The sequence below is a fragment of the Monomorium pharaonis genome, chromosome 7, assembly GCF_013373865.1.
Source record: "Monomorium pharaonis isolate MP-MQ-018 chromosome 7, ASM1337386v2, whole genome shotgun sequence".
Taxonomy (NCBI): Eukaryota; Metazoa; Arthropoda; class Insecta; order Hymenoptera; family Formicidae; genus Monomorium; species Monomorium pharaonis.
The window spans coordinates 5,490,593-5,514,099 of record NC_050473.1 but is presented as its reverse complement, the minus strand read 5'-3'; the positions used below and the strand labels follow the sequence as shown (position 1 = coordinate 5,514,099).

General features: G+C 37.0%; 1 protein-coding gene across 4 annotated transcripts in view; it reads right to left on the bottom strand.

The window, feature by feature from the left end:
• Nucleotides 1-23,507, bottom strand: part of LOC105835532 (origin recognition complex subunit 2) — a 100,646-nt gene that overhangs the window by 32,251 nt on the left and 44,888 nt on the right. For 2 of the 4 annotated variants that reach the window (XR_004964144.1, XR_003625247.2), the window contains one exon: nt 10,877-10,936. The gene's annotated coding sequence lies outside the window, so the exon portion shown is untranslated. The other 2 variants (XR_004964145.1, XR_004964146.1) reach the window with 2 other exon arrangements.

The window sequence follows — 23,507 nt, the reverse complement described above, 5'->3', positions numbered from 1 at the left end:
TGAAAATCGTTCGCTCGTGCAATTTTCGAGCGCAATTTACCGCTCTGCGAGATTTAGAGAGCAGTTACACTATTTGTATGCAAGTTTTTTAACAAACAATCTGAAAATTCACTCTAAAAAGTATTACACAATTTTATTTTTAATTAAAAAATTGTTTCGCTTGTTTTTTAAATTTTATTTCCTCAAAAATATTTCTTCCAAATACCAAAATCTTCAGTCGCATATAACAAATATATTAATCGCTATTAACCATAATGTATAAGTTATAAACGTTAGAAAGAGAATATAGAAATATCAATAAACACATAACATTAAGTTCAATAAAAAAAATATTTCTTCTAATTAATTGTAAAAACTTTCGTAATGCAATATTAATAATAAAACATACTGTTTATAATGTATCTTCTACTTATATACTCATTTGCAAGTATAAAAAACTTCATTTTCAGATTATTGAATAAAGGTGTTTGATCGATACTTGAACCTTTTTTTTGTAATTTAAAATGTCAGCTTTAAGATCTAAGAGTAATGAGTTGCAACATTTATGTACAATTATTTTTTTGTAATAAACAATCATACAAATACTTTTATACAAATACAGAAATGTTGTTAAAGTAATATGTAATAAGAGAGATGTAATTACTTAGTAATTTTTTACTTTGTGAAAGTAATTAAAGTTAACATTTAAAGGCAAGAGTCTGGAAAAAAGGTGTATATTAAATAATAATTTACGTTAACTAGAAGACACTAATTAATTTGAAGGAATTAAAATGACATAACTCGTATTTGAAAAGAAATAAATACTGAGTTTACTTCAGCAATAATTTAAGATTTATACAATAGCTTTAGTGGCCCATCGTTAATCTTTTGTATGGCGCATCTTTTCTGTCTGACAGATAAAATCTTGCATTTCTGTTTTATAAGTCGCTGATTGCAAATCTGAAGTCAGATTTCAAAACTTCAAAATAGCAATTTAATATAGGAGTAAATTAATGTAAGTCTTATACTAATTTATTTATTTAAAAAGTTTAGCATACGAAAAATTTTGAAAAAAAATTATCGACATGTAAAAAATATTCAGCCTCTAATCTTAAATACTTTCCAAGAAATGACATTGTTTTAAATAGCTCTTTTCCGACTTTATTTGTTTATTAATAATTAAATATGATACAAAATCCATAAGAAACAGGTAAGCATTATTATCTAAAAAATAGTAAAATTATATTTATTTTTATTAAACTGCACGTGGCAAATTTTATAGTAAAAATTATTATGTACGATAGTAGCCACGGATCATAAGAAGAAATTTCAGAGAATTATATCGCAAGTGATGGAAATACTGTGGTAATAACTTGATAAAAAACATAGTAAAAGTTTTCGTAATTCCTCCCTTGGTTCGCGCTCACTATTTACCACAGTAATTTTTACAATAAAATTTTCTGTGTGTAAACAACATAGTAAAACTAAATAAAAAAAAAGGGCAAGAGTACACTCGTATTTGCCACTGCCACACAAAGGGTTAGATTGGCGAGACGCAAAGCCCGACACTCGATTTCGCCGTAGATAGCCGCGTCGTTCTCCCGCGAGAAAGAGCGCGCGGCGCACATCCGCATTTCCTATACCCGATCCAGTCTCCAGACTTTCCCTTAATATAAGTGTCTTAAACGACGGCCGCGTTGTTTTCCACTTTCTTCATTGTGCGGCTGACAGTACACGCGTCCCCGGAGAGTGTGGCACTCTCACTCCGGTGCGCGATAATAGGAGCGAAGTAAAGCGTGCGGTACAGGTAACAAGGTGGTGGTGCACGCCGCCGCCGCCGCCGCCGCCGCGCACCGGTTAAGTCAACGATCCGCGAGTGAGCGCGCGCGCCTTCCCGCGAAATCAAATCAGTTTAATCGCGGAACACAATACGGGCGTGTCACCAGAAGAAATTCCCGACGACTCGCGCGCGGCCCGGCGATATTATTCATATCGACGAAAGAGATTTCTCCGTGTGCCCGATTCCGTCGACAATCGCTGACATTTCTTCTGCGAGCGGGGGAGAGGAAGAGAGGGGGGCAGGTGGGAGGGCGCGTTTGAATTGTAATAAAAATGAGGTCGGCACCTCTCTTGTGGGCCAAGGCGTCCGCGCGCGCGTTAGGCGATCTCTACTTTAAGAGAGAAAAAGAGAGAGAAAGAGAGGACACCATCAAGCGCGCGGCACCGATCGATGTAACCGTTTTCCTTCCCTTTTTTTTTTACATCACGACTCATATTATATATTTATCGAGGAAGGAAACCGGACAAATTCCGCAACAATGAAGCTATGGTAATTATGACAATTCCAATTGCTTCAGCGGACGTCGTTTCTCTTTGTTATCCCCTTGTCAAATCTGCCTAGATATTATAAGTGTCAAGCTTGCATCGGAAAAAAAAAGCGGGATATCTGCAACTATAATTGCATAGTAAAATAATTATAGTCGAGAATATCACTTTTACAGTAATCATTACTATAATAATTGTAATAATAGCCGTATTCTTACGGTGGACGTTTATAGTTGCTTTATGGTACAACTTGCTATATTGAAATCTCCATTTTGATTGTGACAACTATATCATAAGTTGTATAAGCCAACATAATTATGAGAACTTTAAGATAGTTTAAACAAACTATAATTTATATTTTTGAATAACTAAAAAAATATGACTGGGTCCAGAAATGATTATAAATTATAGTTATATTATGGTCACTGTAACTATTGTTCTCTTTCGGCATGCGTGGCGAACACCGACTCTGCCGTCCCCCTCCCCCCTCTCTCTCTCTCTCTCTCTCTCTCTCTCTTCATGCAGAATGCACATGCAATTTTTGCAATTCTTGTGCAATTTGCGAAGACTCGTATATTAGATCAACTCGATTTGCCTTTACTCGCGAATCCTCGTTTCTTCTTCATTCAGGAACAAGAAATGTAATATTGCAGTACAGGACATCGTGAAATGCACATAGCGCGAACGTTTGCGAAGAGAGAGGAGGGGGAGGGCAACAAGTGCAGTTGCACGGATTAAATGCGCCTATTATTCGCGCGCTGTCTCGCGAGATGAACGGAAACGCGCTTAACAGTTTTACTCAGAATTCACCGAAGAAGTCCTGGTGTGACAAATTAATTAACGGTGCTCCCGGGTCGGCTCGTTAACTTAATTACTGTTGCGCGCGAATTCGGATTCGCTCGACCATAAAACGTGTACGGCGAGGCGAGTAGCCGACTGCAGTCGCGTCGACGAACCTAAGATCGCGCCAAACTGATTCGCGCGCGAAGAAACCGGTACATTACACGTATATCGACTTAATTATCAAAATTTTCGTCCCACGTGAAGCGAATGTTGTTTATCGGAGCGGGAGTTTGTCTCCGCGAAAGTTCCGTCGATCGCAAATTCGAGTCGTTCTGAAAGAAATGCAGCTTCAATGTTCATGGTGGCTTTTGTGTTTTGATACAATAGAATTACGTTCACGGTATCTGCGAGTGTTCAATTATTGCGAATATCGTCTTAAATTTCAAGGAAAAGCCCTGCACTTCCCAATAAAAATGCATTTCAGAAAGACAAATGTTTCTTTTCGAGATGTCACTCTCTTTACCTTTTTCAATTTAAAATAACAATCGTACCGATTATATTGACATTGTAACCGTTAACGTCCACACTTCGTGAAAATCTCATAACGTTTAGATTTAAACTCTAAGAGAAAATCTCAGTACGTACCCGGAAAAAATGATAACGGCATTAATCAATAGTAAGCTGATTGAAAACAATCTTATTAATTTAACAGTATTAGCAAATAACATTTTATTACAGAGTATTTGTTTAATTAAAAAATATTATTGTTGAATTAACTGGATTATTTTCAGACTGCTGTTCAGCCGTGCCGTTAATGCATCATTCTTTTCCCGCGTAGTTGTAGATAATGCTTCAGCGATAAATATATACATATCGCAGATGCAACTATACGCGTCCATTTCTCGTGCAAGGACGAGCAGGCGGTCCTTGAGTCAAGCAATTTCGAAAGCTCGCTAAAAAGCGTAACACTGGGGAGGAATTCGGGAAGGATTCGATGCATATTTCACGAGAATCTGCCAGGTTCGGATCAGTCGACCGTGGCCTTCGACGGCCCTCGGATAGCCGGTAGATACTTCCATCGCGGGGCGGTGACGCGGAGACCCCGATCGATTCCATCGATTATCGATACCGGGGTTAAGGTCATTCCGCAATCTAAAAGCGATGTAGAACGTGTGCTCTCCTCGCTCGCACGCGCCTCTCGCCGCGTGACGACGAAAGAGCGACCGGCTATCGATTACCCGCGCCCGGAATAAACTTATCGAATAATGTCACTCCGGCAAATAAGCCCGAACACCCCTCCCCGAGATACGGTCGGGCCTAATGAAATTACCTCTGCAGCGAGAATAAAAGATACCTTGAGACATCGCGAATATTCGAAATCTGAGACCGAAAAAGGAGAAGTTTTACTACGACAAATCTATTTACGACAATTCTATTTAGACAAATTTATTTTACATATTCGCCTAACATTTTATTTCAGGCTTCTATCCCTGACCCTCCGCACAATTTATCTATACGAAATCAACTCGATTATATATATATATATATATTCGGATGTATTTATAATGCGGTTGAATAAAGTTTCCCGATACATAAGGTCATCTTCAAATTTCAAGATGAATGATCACATATTATAGACAAAGATTAGATCAATAAAATCAATAATCGTCTCATATATATGTATATAATAAGAAATAAAATCATTAAAGAATTTAATAATTTAAACAAATAAAACATGTTTATATGAAGAAATTTTATATCGTTTTATTAAGAGAAATATATTTACCTTTACTGAATAGATATATTTTTCATAAAATGAGAGAAAAAAATATCGAATAAAAAATTACAATACCTTTAAAAGCTGTTTCAACTTTTTGGTGAACTTACCCCTCTCAGACAAGCATGTGCCTATCTTCATTTTCTTCTTAAATAAATAAAGACAGACACATATTGAAGAGAAGAATTATAATTTTTTATACTACTATTAAAACAATAAAATTTAATTTTTTAAATAATTATTTAATATTAAAACAAAAATTAATATTTTGCTGAAATTTAAGATTATCAAATTCTTTAAGGAAGATTTATATTCTTGCTTATGTATCAAAGAATAATTCTTGATTTGATACTAATTTTTTACAATAACTTGGTTACGTAATAATTGTTTGTAAAGTTTTCTAAAAAAATATATATCTTTATCTTTATATATTCAATAATATTTTTATGAATCAAAAGAAAAAAATATCAAATAAAAAATAACAGTATCTACAAACCATGAATTAGAATTTGTATACTGTCATTATTATTAAAACAATCAAATTTCTTGTGTTCTTTAGATGACTATTATATTAAATATTTAAATAAAAATTAGTACTTTACTGACATTTAAGATTATCACTTCCTTTAAAAATTTTATTGCTTAAAAGGCAATAATTATTGATGTAATATTGTTGATCTGAATTGTTTTCTATGTATCTATACTGAAAAAAACCTGGTAATAACAACGATCAAGTCTGGAATAATAAAAGTCATTAAAGTTTGGTAAAATAATTTCAATCAAATATTCGATTAATATTAAATCAAAACTAATAATTATTAAATAATTGTTACTCGGTGTGTTTAGAAACGCTTGCACGAGAACTTTCAAAAGGATGGCCACTTTTCCGTGGTTCAAAGTTGTGTCACAAAGTTCAAGATTACGTCTACATGAATTACTGTTTACATTATGTTTACACGAATCTTTTTCGTGTACACAAAATAGCAATGTAAATTATAAATTACATAACACAATATAGAAAAATTACTTAAACTTTAAAATTGTTAATACATACAACTTTAAGAGTAGTAAAATATAATAATTGTGATAAATTAGAAATACATACTATAAAAAAAATAAATTATTTATATTATCTGCACTAATAAACCCAGTCCTAGTTCCAACTTCTCTCGACGCTTCCCCGAAATGCATCGCCTCGTCGTTTAGCGATCGATCACTGCCGAACTATTATCGACCGCTGAACGACCAAGCAGGAAACGCCGGAGGTCGCGTTGAAGTTACGTCTCGGTGTAAGCTCGGCTCGGTGTAGAATGGACAGAACGGCAAAAGAGGCAAGAGGAACACACACGTCGTCACAAACACACATAATCCATACGTGCATGCACGCACCATATGTATACATACACACACACACGCAGGATGTCCTCGAGTGCTCGTTTTACCACGTCCTAGACGGCCTCACCGTCGAAAATAACCATTTCGATGGTCGCTATATCGCAGCACTACGTGCTCGCCCTCGCCCATTGTGCCGCTCTATCGACCCCGGAAGCGCGACCGCGGCTTTCTTTTCCGTCGTACTTTCCGGAGGTTTTTGACAAAGCCTGACACGATCCAACGTGTGGTCGGTCGAGCCGAGGTCGGATCGCCGCCGCCGTTATTTGCACACGCTAATCTAATCAAACAGTTAGCCTCCTCGACGACGAGAACGACGCTGACGCGATCGAGCGAGTACGCGAACACGTCCATGCCAATGGTCAATCTCAAATATCTCATAATGTCGAACCAGTTTTGCGAAAAGCCTTATGAAATTTTCTCCCCCCCCTCTCTCTCTCTTCCCCTTTCTATCGCGTTCCTGTTTTGACTGTATATTTATTAACTTTAAGAATATTTTACAACTATAATGCAATAATTTTAATAATAAATTCCGCAAATTACTTTCAAAGAAATATCCCCAATTCGAAAATTAAAAACATTATGAAACTTGTATCCGATCTCATCTTACTGCAGTAAAATGAACTCTAAAACATTTTTCCTTTATTATTCAAAACGAGAGAAACCAAAATTTCTTAGAGAAAATTGATTTCTTGTAATGAGATTTACGATTAGAAAACACACAAGACTGTAATTTTTTAAAATAATAACAAGATAAAAAGAAAAAATGGCTCAATTTCTAGGGATTTATTTTACTTCATCAAAATGAATTCTAATAACAAAAAAGTTTATTATATATTAGAATTTCTCCTATAAATTACAAAATTACTAAATTTTTTAATTGAATTGAGAATCTTTTATTGTTAGAATCGAAGATACTCTAATACAATAAAAATATAAATGATCAAGGACCCATGATGATATCATGTCGAGTTTAGATTGAGCGCGTAATTGCACTTACGATTTATCATCGATTTTTATAACTCATCTATTATTAATGATCAACTGATTGTCTAGCATTTTTAATGCAAATATTAGGAATTGCTTTCTTATCAAATGTTTTAAAAGAGAGATTAAAGATATTTTATTTTTTAGTACAAAAAACCTACTTTTAAGATTTTTTTAGAGAAAAGTATTAAAGTAATTAAGATGTTATTTTTGAAAAAATATGTATTGATTTTTGTATTATAGATTATAATGATTTTTTATTATCATAGACTATCCAATTCATAATGTATAAATGTGACATAAAATTGGGATTAAAACAAGAAAAACTAAGGTTTTTTTTTACTTTTGGTAAATTTACCTATCAAGTCAATGTGTCTTTATTTATTAAAAAAAAGACACATGCTAATAGATAAGATTAAAATACATAATATTTAAAAGATCGCTATTTGTCAGTTTTTAGTTTTTAATACTAGTTATAACTTATAAATTAAGAAAAATTTTTTTATATTTCATTATTGATCAATTGATCTCCACTCGCTTCTACAAAAAGGATTTACAGTCCCCAATTTAATGCCGCCTATAAATCATCTATTGGATGATTTACAATAATAAATCCTTTTTATTTTCAAGATAATTTAAGATTTTCTATTACTCCGATTCGACAATCCATTTATTATGTGCTACCGTGCGTTCAATTGAAAACTGATAAGCATATTAAAATTTTAAGAAAGATTGGTGCAATAGCGTGGCAATAGATTTAGAAGCAAATTACAGTTGTAATAAAGTTATACAAATAAAATTACATTGCGAAATATAACGAATCCAGAGCTTAATCGAAAAAATTACCGTGGTCTCGGCGACATTCCGGCGTTCTCGGCGCTTCCGAGACACAATGCTTGCTTATATCGTGTTTCTTTTTAATTTGATCATCAGCCACGACCACTCGTGCAGCCATCAGTCCTCAAATGTCGGCATGACGCGATTATGCGGGAGCATTAAATGCGTGCCTTGTGTTAAATGCATATGCGCGGCGTGGAATCACGTAAGGATCACTGATGTTAGCGGACTAACGACGCCGATATCTTTATGTAATTGCGAGGACGAATGATGTCACGTACGCTAGTGTGTATTCACAATAGCTGCGAAATATATCGTTGCCACGTGCAACGGTACATATTGCTGCTTCTTCTTTTCCTTCTTCCTCCTCCTCTTTGTCCTCGCCGTCGCGCCTCGTCCCGCTCTCGCGTAGCAGCGCCCATAAAACACCCGCGACTCATCACGTAGGAATGAATGTCTCGATGAAAGAATAATGCGGATTCGTACGCGGAATTACGATACGCGGAAGAGGCATCGACGATAAGCAACCGACAAGAGACGTCTCACTTAAATCGAAGCTTGACGTAAGCAACAACATTGCGGATCAAATTGGATCTGTCTGACGCATCTCCGATGAGAGCTCAATTTTAAGAGCTCAACTTTAATTCCGTTAATTTTAATAGTTATTGCTACCATAACTCGTAATATTTCCCCCAGATAACATACAAGCACATTAAAAGTAGTACATAATCAACCAACAATCGGTGAACTAGAATCGATCTTCCTACGTACCTCACAGATCCCAAGTAGCTCACAAAAGTAAGATAATAATAGATAAAATAAGAAATAATATATTAATATCCCTACTATTGTTTACTTTCATCGAGAACTCGTAGCTCACTTCTATCAGGCTTCTGTAGTTTACTTTTAGTTCGCTCGGGGATCATATTTGTATATTCTCTCAATAGGTTAATTTTATCGAACAATAGTAGTTCGCTTGTAGTAAATTTAATTAGGATAAATATAAAATTACTGTAGATTAATATTATAAAACTACTGTAGATCAATACTATAAAACTGCTGTCTCATCCTATAGTATCATGCTATAACTATGCTGATCTACGATAGGTCATCTTATTAAATATTTTCGATGAAAAATGACAAAATAAATCAGTGCTGTCCAGGATTTGTAATTTTGGGCTTGAAATTGAAATGTGTCGGTATTCATGCCTATTGTCGTTCCCACTCCTCACTTCATTGCTGTTTTTTCGTAACGCACAACGCTTGTTCAACTACAACTATCATAAGAAGTGTCATTATTATCATCCCTAGAAATGTAATTTCCATTGTCATTATTTATGTAATTTTCATCGTCACTATTGTGTTCGATATTCACTTTTAAATACTGCACGTTTTGCGTTTGATCTTCATCACCATTGTCCGATTCACTAACGTCCATCAAGTCATTTTTACACAATTGACTACTACTAGCTCCTACAATCGCATAAAACTTCGCGTAATGACGTAATCGTTGTTGCTTTTTCGATAACTCACCAAAACTTTTGCACGATTTTCGTGACAAATTTCGCTTTTCTTCCGTTGTGATTAGCATCACGGCTGTGTAGGAACTGAGATTGAAAACATCATAAGTTGTTGTTTTTTTTAGAATATTCTAGAACAAAATTTACTTAAAATTGAAAAAAATACTATTTTCTGCCAATCGTATCTTACTTGTAGAAAACTAAGAAAATATTCTTCAAAGTTATCTCAATTATGTAAATAAATACCAATATATTACATCATATAATATATTGAAATAGTTTGATAAGCAAAAAGTTTACTAATATTCATCAACAGTATACTTCTAAAGTCTTCTGACGAAAAAGTATACAGTTATACAAATGTAGATCGCTTGGAGGAGGCTATATAAGCCATTCAATGTATTATTTCTGTCATCTCAGAAAGGTTAATAAATATCGATATATTATATCATGTAATATACTGAAGTACTTTGGTAAGCAAAAAGTTTACTAATATTCATCAATAGTAGACTTCTAAAGTTTTCTGATGAAAAAGTATACAGTTGGACAAATGTAGATCGCTTGAAAAAGGCTATATAAGCCACTTTCAATGTATCATTTTTGTCATCTTAGAAAGGTGAGTAAATATCGATATATACTATCGTAAAATGTATTCAGGTAAAGATAGGCTTGAACTTTTATGCAAAAGTGTTAGTTATTGACCTATATATCATTGATGGTAAAAATAATTAATAAATTATTTACTCTTGTAAACTAATAGTCTTCTACCAGTAGTTTTATACAAATACAAGATATTTGACATATTGTTGGTTCATATTCGCATTATCCAATTGTTTCCACTACGTTTCCTATAAAAGTTTTAACAACTATCTATCAATATGCTAACTACAGTAACATGCAAGCAATAGTATTCTAGCCCATGTTATCTGGATTTAATAGCGTCTAATAAACGACAGTAATAAATTGTCGGTTACTAATAAGCGGAACTACTACTTTGTTTGGTTCATTAAGAAAATAACATTGCGTTTCTTGATATGTAAATGAGCCGTTTTATCGTCTGGTAATCTGAAGATTAAAGCAGCATGCTAATTAAAGGATGCGATCGAGATAGCATGCTGAATATCAATGGTCAAGATCGCGTCGGTTCCTCTTGACTTGGCGAGACGATGAGAACGAAAAGGAAAAAAAAACGGAACGTCGTTATTCCCGTATGTAGGCGATAAGGTAAAGACAATCTGCATTTGTTAAAAGACATTGCATACACGTGTCTACTTACTGGTTGGCATAGTTCGTTTCACCTTGGCGATATCACTCGAGAGATGCACATGAAGACCACCTGAAATCAAGAGGCAAACAAGACATTTCAACTATCTATGTATTTAAGTAAGCTGCACACAAACAAAATACATGAATTAAATGTAAATTACTTGTTATAAATTGAATAAATATTATTTGTTATAAATTTCTAAAGTATCATATATCCACAAATACTATCGTGAGCATCAAATTTATTTAAAATATATTCTGAATCCTAGCAAGCTGATACTTTAATCTCATAAAGTTAAAAATATCCGAAAATAGTACAAAATCAATTTTCGCTCTCTAGACTCTGAATTGTATTAGAGTGACAAATCGCTAAAAAAATTGCAGACATTTTTTTCTCTTTCAAATCGACGTTTCACTTTACGAGATGTCAATAATATAACGGCCATTTCGACCAAACTCTGATTAATTTTATCATATAATCTTCCTAATCTAATCTTTTGTTATTATATCGCCAGAAATACAATTGGTCTCTGAATTATTTTGTTATGTTGGCAAACCTTTTAATCAACGATAAAGTTAACAAGAGTTTGGTAAAAGTAATAGATTCTAATTTTCAAAACAATCATTTTTCTTACATTTGTGATGAATATATTTTAAAACCATTATCTATAAAATAGCCTTTGTTAAAGGTAACTGTTATTTAAAAGAAAAATAAAATTAAGCAATAAAATTTACCAATATTCTTCAAGAGTACTCTCTAAATATCGTAGAGTGAAAAAAATTTGGGAAAGAAATATCGGCGATATCGATCTTGTTTATATTTATAATATGAGTAGTTTAATTATCAATTTTCCAAGACAATAAATAAAAGATATATGCATATTCCATATATATTTTAATAACAAAATAATAATATAAAAAGTGCATTGCTTGCCGGAACAATTCGCTACATTCGTCCACGTGCGTGCACATAAAAGCGGTGCCTAGAATCGTACAACAATCTACGATGGTCGACCTTTTACCGAGCGTTTTACGAAGATATATCCATGACGACGGCAGCGGTGGCGGAGTGAAAATCGACTTGTAGCTGGAAGCTACGGCAGAACTTTCAAATCGCCACTCTACCTGGCCTTCACATTTTCACTAGATGATTTTCACTCGACGACCGCTGCCGTGATTCACTTTCCTCCTCGGGTGGGCGTTCACGTCGACTGAGCGCAAAAAGGCACAGGAGAGCCGGTCACGAATCCCGAGCCGAGGATACCAGACCTCTCTTAACAAATGCCGCGTTAGATCGAACGAATCGTATTAGTTCCGCGTATCGTGGATCCACTCGAGCAATTCCAAATAAGTAAAAGTTAATTCTTTAGGGAAACTTGCATCGTGCCAATGTAAACGTGTAAGTTAAATCATAATCTCTCGGGAAAAAAAAGGTAATTATAAAAGGCGGTTAAGGCATACGGCGGAGGATATAAGTTGAGAATTAATTTTCTCACATTCGAGATGGAGGCTGCGCGTTACCTCTTCCACGCACTCATTCCACGTGCACACAATCGGAATGATTAGATCCGGAAGCGGATATTAAGACAAGCAAATAATGCGCTGCTGCTCATTTACAATGCCGTATTTAGAGCGACGGCTCTATTTGGAGGACGACGGCCATGGAATCGGTTAGAAAGCACTTTCGAGATATAGCGAACCGCCGAGTATTAACTCGAATCGATCTTTCCCTAGCTCGGGTTCAGGCTATTTCCAATTATCGAGGCTTTCACCCTCGCGCTCGCACAGACCACTCGCCTCTAATCGCTCTAAAATCGGTACGCTATTATCGCACGAGGCGATGTCATGATAGACCGACCACCAGGGTATTATCGTTCCGGGGCCTCGGCGTTATGGTACATTTAGTCCAGTAGATCGCGAACATTAGACAGACTGATCGAACGCTTATAGAAAAGGAAAGAGGAGGAGGAGGACAAAGTGGCTACGAGGGCATCGCGTCCGTGAGAGGGCAGACTTTGAATACTACCGTGTGGCACCGGATGAAGAGAGAATGCCCGGTGGAGGGCAATCGGGGGGACGATTTGGACAGCGACGGCCCTGAGCCACTTGCCACAGTAGGTCAGCTCTCTTCACCTCGCTTCGCCTCGTTTTTCGAGCGTCCATTATACACACACGACGAAAGAGATTCTCCTCGAGCTCTTTCAACGAATATATACGCTTTCTTTACGCCCGCCACCCTCTGTACGTGTTTACCTGGGCTTAGGGTTCGATTCCCCCTCTCCCCCCTCCATTCTTACTCGCACGTTCACCGAATGAACTGGATTCCTGAATTTCCTTTATTCAGGATCTTTCCAGAGCGGAGATCGCGACTGGTATAAGCTCGGTAAAACCCGCAGAAATGATCTATTTCGTTATAAGACCGATTTCTTTCTCTCTCTCTCTCTCTTTCTCTTTTATAGCTATGAAAATCCGGCATTATGTCCATGAAAGTTCTTTTTTCATGCGATCAGAAACGCTTGGGTTAAAACCTTCTCGCGTTAAGGTACGCGTGATCGATACAGATTTCAACAAAAAGTGGTTTATGTTATTGAGAGCATAACAATTGTAGAAATTTTAGCGTGCATACGTTAATAAAATGTTTCTGATAATCGCTAATAAGATTTTCCATATTATTTATATATATATTCTTAAATTTTCCGTTAAAAATGTCGTACAGTGACTGTACAATTAGACAGCTAATCTGGAACGTTTCAATGCTTATCACATACCACCATATTACTTACTTACATCTAGAATCTTATAAGTTTAGGTTTCAATTAATATCATAAAGGAAAGAATAACACAGGGGAGGATTCGCTATAGATGCCGTATTAGTGTGAACTACTAAAAAAGTAAGAGAGATGGAGTGCCTCAATAAAGTACAAGAGAGAAAGTTATAGATAAAAAACCTTACGCTCCCTCCTGATATTCTTTCTTCCGTGATTAATATCTTTGTAACATATTTTAAAATAATTTTTTCAATGACGTTACTAAATTTTTCATTATACCTTTTTAATTCATGAGAAATCACTTTTTGTTTATAAGCATTTAGTTCACACTTTCATCAGCTTTTTACTTGTATATGAAAAAATTACGTGATAAACAGAATTAAATTTTTGCAAGAACAAGAAGATTTAATCTAATTATACATATTTTTCACTCTCTAAATTTCATAGAGTGAAAATACTGTCACAACATTTTCACAGTAATTTTTCAACTTTAACAAGAGTTAAAACCTTAACTCTTATTAGAGTAAAAAATCACTTGAAAAATTGTAGTGACAGTATTTGCACTCTATAAAATTTTGAGATATATAATCAAAACATTTAAAAAACGTGATGTATCAGTCACTCGCTGCATTTGTTGTAAGATGCTACATATAAAAGTTAAATTTTTATTTCAGAGAAGATAAGATTTCGAGAAGGAAGACAGGGATGTAAGTTGACATTGGTATTAATATTGTGATATTATTATAATGGCTCAAATTTAAAAGCTGTGTTTCAAGAACTAAAATAAAGACGTACAATTCAAAGAATTAAAAAATGTATATAAAATCACATAAATATTATTTAGGCACTAAAATCCTGCTATAATCTCTTCTCGATTTTGTATTATATACATCACTGTCTTACCTATTGTTTTAATCTTTACGCTACTAGCATTTTTTCATTAAGATAAATGTCATTTTTCCTCAAAATTTATTTATATAAATAACATCTACGTTATGTAAAATTTTAAACTTTGTTCAGAGTCACAAAGGAGCTTTCTCCCGGTATTAGTCTAAAGGTTTTAAGAACTTTTATTTTCATAAAAGCTACACTGTCAATCATTAAAAAATTTTAATATAACATTATATATTCTATATAATTTTTAAACAAATTAAAGTATTTTGATTTTTCAATCATATCTCTGTAAAGCCTGTTTAGTGCATGTGAGATTTGAAGGGTACAGGAGAGCACCATACGTAGTTCTACATGCGTCCCATGTGTAAAACGTAGCATTAAAACGCATTTTCTCTCTCTTTCTCTCTTTCACTCTGTTTCTTATGCGTGCGAAACGAGACAACAAAGAAAACGCGCGACGTCTTTGACCTTTTGACAGACGTGCGCGGGCCAATTTTTATCAGCGATTCGCCGACGATATGTTGTGCTACGATAACGAGAAAAGTGGGTCGAGAGGAACGCGACGAGTCAGGGGAGTTAAAGCGCGTCAGCTCTAGCACAACTCCTCGGCGAATTAGCGGCGGCGAAACGGTGTCATGTCGCAATTTTGTGGAAACAATTCGCGCTAGCCTGCTTTGTTCGCTCGACCTCCCCGGGGAACGTGTTGCCCTAATGCGATTAAAAGAGGACCATGAGCGATGCCCGCTGGTACCACGCGATGTTTTACTACTACTTCAAAACTCGAAAACTTTACGCGCCAGCAACAAATAGTTGATCGTTAGGGCAATTAGAATTCATTAAGATGACTTTTTTCGGATTTTCATTTTCTTGGACAGGGACAAAACTTTGCCGAGTAAATTTTCTTACTGCGGCCACTTTGACGTGAAAAATACATTCATTCCGTATTATTCCCTTTCCTTTTGTAGACGGAATTCGGGTTCCATAAATCATATGGGGTACTACCACCGCGAGCACATTTTCTCCAGATGTCATTTGGATCGATAATCCGCTCTCGACGTCACGTCGATTCTCTCTTCCCTTAGGAGGAAGTTCATCCGTCCGCGACGGGAGAGGACTTATCGTTAACCTCGATCCTTTCTCGTAGCTGCGATGTTTAATACCCACTCCTACTCGTCTAACTGTACCACTAGGTCGACCAGGTGCCATCAGCGATCGATTAGATAAATGTCGATTAGGGAACTTTGACGTTGAAGTCGTGACACAAGAAGGAGCACGGAATAATAACGTATAAAACTATATAGCAGAATGTTTAAAGAGCAAATTATGAAGGACAAATGTACAGGATTCCGATCTATAATAAAAAGGTATAGACAACGCAATATTTGAAATATAGAAATTTATCTGTAACGTTCCTCTAGATTTTTTTAGCCAATCTAATCAAGATTCTTATCGTTTTTTTTATCTTTTTTATCTCTATCTATTCTTTTGTACATTTTCAATGCCTTATTATACGCTTGTTTTTTGTTTTTCTTTATATTAATTCTTTTATTACACTTCCTATGTCCTGGTATTCATTTTTTTGTTGGCTTTTTCCAAAAGACCCTAATGGAATTCGCCTGATGTTACATCACAATGTCAGTTACATTAATACAGCAGCAGGTCACGTTCGCATAAAGCGTGCGGCATTCGGCCAAACAAATTTGTAACGGCGTTACATCGATCGTATCGTCGTAAGACCGAAAACGCGCGTCGTGAACACCGGTGGTTAAAGAAAGGAGCGAAAGGCCAAGTAAGAGTAGTCAAACTGGTTTGCTATAAATCGTCTCTCGATTACAGGAGTCGCGTCGGCGTTGATTAAACTGCCCGATCTGTTGTCCGCGAGCTAATAATCTGCGTGATGCCACGATAACTGATTCCTCGATAATACGATAATCTTTCATCGTTGCTTCATTTTAAAAGATATGCAGATCCTTGTAAGTAAATTTTGTAGATTATCAATAAATCAGTTGACATTCAGTTAATTCTGCAGCCAAATTATTTTATTTGTATCAAAAAATCCGAAGAATCCAAAGAATCTATATCACTTCACATTTTCAAAATAACTTGGAATTCATTATTGAAAATACCAAGAGCAAAGTAGGTCGCTATATCAATTGTTTTCAATCCATACAATATCCATACTTCAGATTAATTCGACTAATTTCTTTTTTTCAATGTACGTTCTTAATCCGCGCCGCGTGCATCCTATCCTCACGCGAGTAATTCGAGAATTAGGGAACAATGTCGTGCATCGCGCTTCCTTCAACATTTCAGAGAGAACCATCTATTAAGAGTAGCGGGAGTTCGGGATCCCAGGTTGCATTTATCTCCAATTCGCTTGGACGGTATTTAGGATCGCTCTGTCTCCGCGGGTGGTATACAGTGGCGATTGATGATGATGATGATGATGATGATGATGATGATAGTGATGAAGAGGACAAGGACGAGAGAACTCGATTCCTCTGGTGTCCTCGTCTTTACTACAAAACACCCCGACTGTACGGACCATTCCCCTCCTCCCTCCCCTCTTCGGAACCGCGAGACAAAAACGGATAGCGGTGATTAAAGAGAACAGCAGCTGCCGAGAAATACGTTTCCGAAATCGACGAACTCCCAAATACTGCACCGCGATAACTCGTTTCGCGGCTTTTCCACGAAAGTGGAGCGGAGCGCGAAGGCGATTACCCTGGAAACTTCTGGTCGGAGAGTTCGCGATATCGGCGACGGGCGCGCATTAATTCTCGTCGATTGCACTGCGCTCGTTCGCGGTCCCAGAAGCGCGACTAATCCTCTGACACACGTAGTTGGGGATCAGGGCGAAAGGAGAATTCTGCGATTTTAGGACTTACGAGGTCTTTCCATATTACTGAAGCGAGAAGCTTTAATCATTTAACTTTAAAACCAAGTGACGTTAAAAAGGATCCTACGCGCGTATGAAAATTCTCGAAGCGGGGAAGAACGAGATTGGAGGTTTGTTCTTTCGCTTCACCCTCATGCCAGCAGGATGGAACGACAGTGAGGGTGGAAACCCGGAGGACTCGAGGGGTTCCCCATCGCCCTTCAAGCAACCGAAAGAATCGCGACGTGTCTGCGAGGGACCAAGAGACCGAGGGGCCCTACGTCCCTATGCGACGATTCTCGTTTCCACTCGTTTCATTGTCCAGGGCGGCATATGGCGTTCGCTTTGTTCCAGGAGAGAAAGCTCCTCCGCTTCCCAGGCCTCGATGGAACGATAATGGAAATCGATTCCGGAGCCAGCCATGCAAATGCGAACGTAAGCGCAAGTTTAAAATTTAACCACGCTACGTCTTCAGCACCAAAGTTTAAACTAATTTTAGTAACAACCCTCTATTTCGGGATACAATCTAGTTAGCAATATAACGTTGCGTTTCGCATTAATTCTTGATCCTTAGTAAAACAGGTTAATGATGATGCGATGAATCTTCTAAGTTCTTCGAAACGATTAAAGATATTTAATCTTTCAAAACTTGGATAAAAAACTAAAACGAAAAGAGACAGGAAAGTGATTTGTTGACATGCAGTAAATGTGAGATATATTTCCAGAGTAAAATTTATGACTAGACTTCTAAATACCGTTTATACGATAGACGAACGTTACGAGCTTTTAAAAATACAATTCCAACAGCCTTCTCTTTTTCTTAAGCGGACAAAAGCGACCCGGGGGAGCCAGGTATCAGGAATGTTCTTTTTTTTTATTAAGGTCAGAAAAGTCGCCCAGTGGAATGAGTTTTCCAATGTCGAATCGTTTTCTCAAGAGTCCAATTTCACACGCAGGGTAAAAAATGTACGATTTAGAAGTTTCACGTGGAGGAAAGACGTTCTCGAGAGCGCGCGCGAGCGGCGGCGACGAGAACGGGCAGACTTTTGCGCGCGCAGGCTTTCCAACACGATATTTCTGGTGATAACTATGCCAGGGACTGCCGGGTGAAGTAGCCACTATAATACGGCTCGGTTCGGAATAAAAGTACACGGGTAACCTCGTAAGCGGGTTCACCGTGTCGCTTTCACTCCCCGCGTGTGCCATGCTGCAATATTATCCGCCGCTCGAGGACCAAGCGCGCCCAGCATGCGCAATCTACGTTGCCCCACACGTAGATCGTAGACGTATAAGTGATCGGGCTACGGTGCGAGAGATCAATTGAATAGATCATTTGACAAATAACGCAATGTCGATTTTTGTCGAGATTGAAATATCAGGCGATTCACAGAATTGGGGCAGGTAGGCACACAATCTCCTTCAAACGCCGTATGAGTCGAACATTCCTTTCTTAGATACCAGGTCTACAAAACTATCATTCACATGAGAAACACATTTAAAGTTAGGTTCTATGTTTTCTTCGCATTATTAGGTAAAAACTGTGCTTATTCAAAATTATATTAAAAATTTGGAAATATTTTAATTCTACAATCACAAAAGTATGCGATTACAAAAAAAATCACATTGAGTTTTGCATACCTTAATGTATACTAAATATATATATTAAAGTATTGAAAAAAATAACATGAACTAAATCACTAAATGGCATATAACAATCAATCGTAAACTCATCAAAAGTATATAAAATTCAAAAGGTAAACGCACAATGTTAGTTTAGAATAATAAAGAGTATGGTATTATTATGAATTATACATGTATATGTATATAATATAGATTTTAGATAAAATTCATACACAAATTAAATAATGTATAATATGGAACTATATATTAAAGAAGCAATGTTAATATTCGGCCGAAAATTTTTTTCATTGTTATTGTTAGACTACCTAGAGTGTTGATAAGTGGTTGTTTTCAAAGGGTTTTTAAGCCTTAAAAAATCTGAAAAAATTCTAGAATACTGTTTTAACATTTAAGAACACGAATTACATTGTATAATTATTTGACTTAAAATGTTGTCTAATTTTTTCATATTTATCCGAATTTGAAGAATTGATAAAGTGGAAAAAATGTCTAAATCAATATAACCAAGGTTAGTATGGAGAGTTAAGTGATTAGTTCTAACGTACGTAAATGTGTCCTATTTATTGCTAATCGATTGTCGACATTTGCGCGATTAAAAAAAATAAACAAGCGTTTTATAAGAAAAGACAAAATTTAAAAGTATAATTTAAAAAATTCTTTTAAGTACCAATAAAATTTCAATAAAAATTCATGCAGATTTTCAAGAGTAAACAAGAACTCTCTTAAAAATTCCAAGTTTTGCCCAGTTTTTCCCGGTAGTAAACATCGCGATTCAATATTACGCGTTTTTTTTAAATAAATTATATATTTATCAACAAGTAACTTAGAAGTAATTTGTCATAATAAAAATCTTATTTTACATATAAAAATGCTTATTTTATTCACAAATAATGTGTGTATGTGTGTGTTGTGTGTGTGTGTCTGTATACGTCAGAAATTTCAAAATTATTTAATATTAATAATTTTCTTTTAAAAAATAAGTTTTAAAAGTAATGCTTCACTCACTCAATGTAAAAAATAATAAAACATCTTTTAAATATATTTTTGATTATTTTTAGTACTGCAGTTGTAAAAGCTAGTTTTTTCAATTTCTAAAAGTAAATTCTTTTACCTATATTGTACATTCGGTAGAAAAAGTACCCAAAATTATCAAATAAAACACAAAATACTTGTTTATTCATCAATATTTTGTCGCCTTTAAAATAGTTTTCATCGGATGCAGTACACATGCAATACATATGCCAATGCTTAACTTATTGTTAGTTCTCAAAACACTTTTTAAACGCTAAAGCTGGTATTGCTTTAAGTTCCTTCTGTAAATTTTCTTTCATGGCTTCAATCAATTAAAAACGCTTTCCTTGAAGTGCTAACTTAAGTTTGGGAAATAGGAAAGTCACACAGGACCACATCTGGAAATACAATGTCGATGACGTTTTTTGCCAAAAATTCGTGTACAAGAGTCGATGTGTGTGACGGCGCGGCGCATTATCGTGGTGCAAAATCCAATTGTTTTTCCATAAATCTGGCTTTTTCCAGCAAATATTCTCATGCAAGCGTCTTATAACGACTAAATAATATTCTTTATTAACGCCGCAGTTTATCATTCTGAAAGGAAATCTTAGTGCACAATACGACGATAATCGAACGATAATCGACCAAAACGGGGCAAATCATTAATCACTTCTTGGTCTTCTTTGAATGCCTTATATGCTTGTGTTTCCGACAGACATGATTCATCAAGGGCCTTTTGTAGCATTTTCAACGATTCGGTACAAGAAATTTCGTTGACAAAATTTAAAACAAATTCTTTGCTCGACAAATTTATCCATTATAAAAATCATAAAACATTTTTGAGTTCGACTAATATCAACAGTTGCTGTAAACAAACTGGTTAACAGATCGCGCCCAAACTTTGCGTGGCAATTAGATACAATGCTGCCAGCTTATACACAAAAAAAGTTTTTAATACTTTCATTGCAGGACATTTAAATGACAAACTCCGGATATTTTTTTACAGAATTTATATCAAATAATCAGTTTAATTGGGAAAATGCGGATATTTTTCCTAACTTAAAAGAAAACGACAAGACACTAAAATCGGTCACTTTAAAGCCAACATATCATTCATCAACTCAGAAAATTTTACACACGACAAACGTAAAAGCGCGTTGATTTTTGTTCAAATTACCTTCAAGTTTGTGCAAAAGGTTAACGAATGTAAATCGAGATGTCTTTTAAAGCCGCAACCTTCGTGAAGTTAAACGAAACAAAAGTCATAATAAACGACGCGTTGTTTATGCAACGTTGTGCAACAAGATGACACGTTCGAGGACTGAACTTTGGCTATCACATAGCTACTTTCGATAGTTCTCCTTTTTCTACTCATAAGAAATAAGCGTGTCATTGAGAAATCAGACAAACATAAGAAAACATTAGCGTGATACTAAGCACGTCAGATAAAAAAAAATAATTTATGACACTGGAAGATATATGTGTGAATTCTCTCGAGAAATTATTATTTATATGCGTTGGATAAATCACTCACGCATTGAATAATTATGTTTACTGATCAAAGGCATAAATCGCGAGAAACCAAACGTGTAGAGCGGGGCACAACAGTTAAGAGCCGCTATGATCAACGGCGTGTAAACGGCGCGCACGTTCCTAAGGCTCTTTTCGCGCCGGTAGAAAAGTTTCGGAGATAACGAGCGGCGGAATGACTTCGTTACGGGTGCATTGTATGCGCCGTGTGCATACGGGTGCATTGAAATTGGTGCCCGCACACACGCACAACCGGCCGGTCGAGCGCGCGCATAACGCGAAAGGCGCGTGGTTTCCGCGTGGTTGCGTTCTCTCCTCGTCGTAAGCAAAAGGCGCGCGCGGAGAAAGGGAGAGAGAGAGAGAGAGAGAGAGAGAGAGAGAGAGAGAGAGAGAGAGAGAGAGAGAGAGGAGATAGAGGAGAGAGAGAGAGGAGAGTCGCGGAAGCTCTACGCGAGATCAGCTGAGAGAGAGGAGCAGAGAGAGGCGAGAGATGAGATAGAGAGCTCTCGCATTCTCGATCTGCGCGCTATCTCTCGAGCTCGCTCTATCTATCGCTCGCGTAGTAGCTCTGCTGCTCTCCGAGATCATCTCTCTCGATCTTATCTCTCGCTCGCTCTCTCTATCTCTTCGCTGCGCTTCTCGTCGCTCGCTCGCTCTATCTCTTCTCGCTCGCCTCTGCTCGCTCTCTCCTCTCTCTTCTCGCTCTCTCTCGTCTCTCTCTCTCTCTCTCTCTCTCTCTCTCGGCGCTCGTCTCTCTCTCTCTCTCTCTCTCTCTTCGCGCTCGTCTCTCTCTCTCTCTCGCTCTCTCTCTCTCTCGTCGCCTCTCTCTCTACTCTTCTCTCTCTCTCTCTTCTCTAGCTCTCTCTCTCGCTCTCTCTCTCTTCTCTCTTTCTCTCTCTACTCTCTTCTCTCTCTCTCTCTCCTCTCTCTCTCTCTCTCTCCTTCTCTCCTCTCTCTCTCTCTCTCTCTCTCTCTCTCTCTCTCTCTCTCTCTCTCTCTCCTCTCTCTCTCTCTCTCTCTCTCTCTCTCTCGCTCTCTCTCTCCTCTCTCTCTCTCTCCTCTCCTCTCCTCTCTCTCTCTCTCTCTCTCTCTCTCCCTCTCTCTCTCTCCTCTCTCTCTCTCTCTCTCTCTCTCTCTCTCTCGCTCTCTTCTCTTCTCTCTCTCTCTCTCCTCTCTCTCTCTCTGCTCTCTCTTCTCTTCTTTCTCTCCTCCTCTCCTCTTCTCTCTTCTCTCTCTCTGCTCTCTCTCGCTCTCTCTCTCTCTCTCTCTCTCTCATCTGCTCTACTCTGTCTCTCTCTCTGTCTTCTCTCTCTCTCTCCTCCCTCTCTTCTCTCTCGTACTCGTCCTCTCTCCATGCTCGTAATTCCTCTCTCTCTCTCCTCTCTCTCTCGCCTCTCTCTCTCTCGCTCTCCTCCTCTCTCTCTCTCTCTCTCTCCTCTCCTCTCCTCTCTCTCTCTCTCTCCTCTCTCTCTCTCTCTCTCTCTCTCTCTCTCTCGCTTCTCTCTCTCTCTCTCTCTCTCTCTCTCTCTCTCTCTCTCTCTCTCTCTCTCTCTCTCTCGCTCTCTCTCTCTCTCTCTCTCTCTCTCTCTCTCTCTCTCCTCTCTCTCTCTCTCTTCTCTCTCTCTCTCTCTCTCTCTCTCTCTCTCTCTCTCTCTCTCTCTCGCTCTCTCTCTCTCTCTCTCCTCTCTCTCTCTCTCTCTCTCTCTCTCTCTCTCTCATCTCTCTCTCTCTCTCTCTCCTCTCTCTCTCTCTCTCTCTCTCTCTCTGCTCTTTCTCTCTCTCTCTCTCTCTCTCTCTCTCTCTCTGCTCTCTCGTCTCTCTTTACCCTTGACCTCTCTCGTCTTCCTAGTCCTCTCTCTCTTCCTCCTCTCTCTCATAGACTGTCGACCCAGTCCATTAATCGCGGAGAGAGAAAATCC